Source organism: Otolemur garnettii, unplaced genomic scaffold, assembly GCF_000181295.1.
Source record: "Otolemur garnettii isolate 467f Iridium unplaced genomic scaffold, OtoGar3 scaffold00321, whole genome shotgun sequence".
NCBI lineage: Eukaryota > Metazoa > Chordata > Mammalia > Primates > Galagidae > Otolemur > Otolemur garnettii.
In genome coordinates, this window is record NW_003852716.1 from 384821 (window position 1) to 388023 (window position 3203).

Sequence of the window (3203 nt, forward strand, 5' to 3'; positions counted from 1 at the left end):
CTTGAGCCCAGGAGTTGGAGGTTGCTGTTAGCTGTGATGCCATAGCACTCTACCCAGGGGGATAGCTTGAGGCTCTGTCTCAAAAAAAAAAACAAAAAACATTTGAGATATCATCTAACACCAGTAAGATTAGCCCATATCACAAAATCCTCATCATGATTAATCATCAGAGAAATGCAAGTTAAAACATTTGAGATATCATCTAACACCAGTAAGATTAGCCCATATCAGAAAATTCCAAAATCATAGATGCTGGAGTGGTTGTAGAGAAAAGGGAACACTTCTACACTGTTGGTGGGACTGCAAACTAATACATTCCTTTTGGAAAGACATCTGGAGAACACTTAGAGAACTAAAAATAGACCTGCCATTTGATCCTATAATTCCTCTACTAGGTATATATCCAGAAGACCAAAAAGCACACTATAACAAAGATATTTGTACCAGAATGTTTATTGCAGCCCAATTCATAATTGCTAGGTCATGGAAGAACCCCAAGTGCCCATTGACCCACAAATGGATCAATAAACTGTGGTATATGCACACCATGGAATACTATGCAGCCCTAAAGAAGGATAGAGATTTTACCTCCTTCATGTTTGCATGGATGGAGTTGGAAAATATTCTTCTTACCATACTGTTTTGATCACTATGGCCTTGTAGTACAGCCTAAAGCCTTGTAGGCTGATGCTCCTGGTTTGTTTTTATTACTAAGAATTGTCTTGGCTATACAAGGTTTTTCCTGGTTCCATACAAAACAAAGAATTGTTTTTTCCAAGTCTTGAAAGTATAATGTTGGTATTTTAATAGAGATGGCATTTAATCTACATAGGGAATATGTAGATTGTTTGGGGAAGTATAGACATTTTAATAATGTTGATTCTTCCCAGCCATGAGCAGAGTTTGTTCTTCCATCTGTTAATACCTTCTTCTGCTATTTCTTTTCATAGCATTTCATGATTTTCTTTATAGAGGTCCTTCACCTCTTTCGTTAGATATATTCCTAGGTATTTCATTTTCTTTGAAGCTACTGTGAAGGGGATTGTATCTTTAATTAGCTTCTCATCTTGGCTGTTCTTATCATATACAAAGGCTACTGACTTGTGGACATTGATTTTATATCCTGAGACATTACTGTATTTTTTGATCACTTCCAAGAGTCTTGCAGGTGAGTCCTTGGGGTTCTCTGAGTATAAGATAATATCAGCAGCAAAGAGGGAGAGTTTGACCTCCTCTGCTCCCATTTGGATGCCCTTTATTTCCTTCTCATCCTTGATTGTATTGGCTAGAACTTCCAGCACTATGTGGAATAGTAGTAGTGATAGGGGACAACCTTGTCTGGTTCCAGTTCTAAGTGGAAAAGATTTCAATTTTATTCCATTCTGCAAAATATTAGCTGTGAGTTTGTCCTAGACAGTCAATCACTTTAAGAAATGTATTGCCAATGCCTATATTCTTCAGTGTTCTAATTTTTAAAAGATGCTGGATTTTATCAAATGCTTTTTCTGCATCTATTGAGAGGATCATCTGGTTTTTTTTTTTTTTTTGCTTCTGTTGATACGTAGAATAATGTTTATAGACCTGCATATGTTAAACCAGCCTTGCATCCCTGGGGTAAAACTTACTTGATCATGATGTATGACTTTTTTGAAGAGAAGCTGTAGTCTATTGGGTAGGATTTTGTTGAGAATTTTTGCATCTATATTTATTAGTGAAAGTGGTCTGAAGTCCTTCTTTTTAGTTGGGTCTTTTCCTGGTTTGGGTATCAGGATGATGTTTGCTTCATAGAATGGGTTGGAGAAGATTCCTTCCTCATCATTTTCTTGGACCAGTTTCTACAGTATGGGAATCAGCTCTTCTTTGAAGGTTTGATAGAATTCTGGTGTGAAGCTATAGGACCAGGGAATTTTTTTTGTTCAGAGATTTTTTTATTGTTTCTCTGATCTCAGTGCTTGAGGTTGGTCTGTTCAAGAGATCTATTTCTTCCTGGATAAGTCTAGGGAGAGGGTGTGATTCCAAATATTGATCCATTTTCTTCACATTGTCAAATTTCTAAGCATAGTGTTTCCTGTAGTAGTCAGAGATAATTTCTTGTATCTCTGTGGTATCTGTTGTTATTTCCCCTTTGTCATTTCTGATTGAGGTTACTAGTGATTTTACTTTTTGTTTCTCGTTAGTCTTTCCAAAGGTTTATCTACTTTATTTATTTTTTCAAAAAACTACTTGTTCCATTAATTCTAAGATTGATTTTTTGTTTTCAATTTCATTAATCTCTGATTTGATTTTGGCTATTTCTTTTCTTCTGCTGGGTTTAGGCTTAGATTGGTCTTCTTTTTCCAATTCCATAAGATGGTTTGTGAGTTTGTTGATGTGCTCTTTTTTTACTTTTTCACATGCAGACATCTAAAGGGATAAATTTTCCTCTCAGAACTGCATTAGCTGTATCCCACAGATTTTGGTAGCTTGTGTCTTCATTGTTGTTTTGCTCAAGGAAGTTAATGATTTCCTCCTTTATCTCTTCCTGAACCCAACTATCATTCAGCAAAATGTTTAATTTCCATACCTTTTTGAGGGGCTGAACATTTTTGTTGGAGTTGAGTTCCACCTTTAATTCCTTGTGGTCTGAGAAAATAGAAGGTAAAATTTCAATTCTTTTGATTTTATTCAAGTTTGATTTGTGTCCTAGTATATGATCTATTTTGGAGAATGTCCCATTGGCCTATGAGAAGAAAGTATATTCTTTAGCTTTGGCATAGAGTGTTCTATATGTGTCTCTCAAGTACAGTAGTTCTAGGGCCATATTTAATTCCCTTGTATTTTTGTTTAGTTTCTGTTTAGAGGATCTGTCCAGCTCTGTAAGAAGAGTGTTAAAGTCCCCTTCTACTATGGTGTTATGGAGTATCATATTGCTCAGACCAATTAAGGTCTGTTTCAAGAATCTGGGAGGAAAAAAAAAAGAATCTAGAAGCATTAAAGTTGGGTGCATAAATATTCATAATTAAAATATCTTCTTATTGTATTTTTCCCTTGACCAATATGGAGTGTCCATATTTGTCTTTTTTTATTTTAGTTGCTTTAAATACACTTACATCTGAGAATAAAATTGCAAACCCTCTTTTCTTCTGAGTTTCATTTGCTTGAAAAATTGTCTTCCATCCTTTAACCCTGAGTTTTAATTTGTCCTTCAAGGTGAGGTGTGTCTC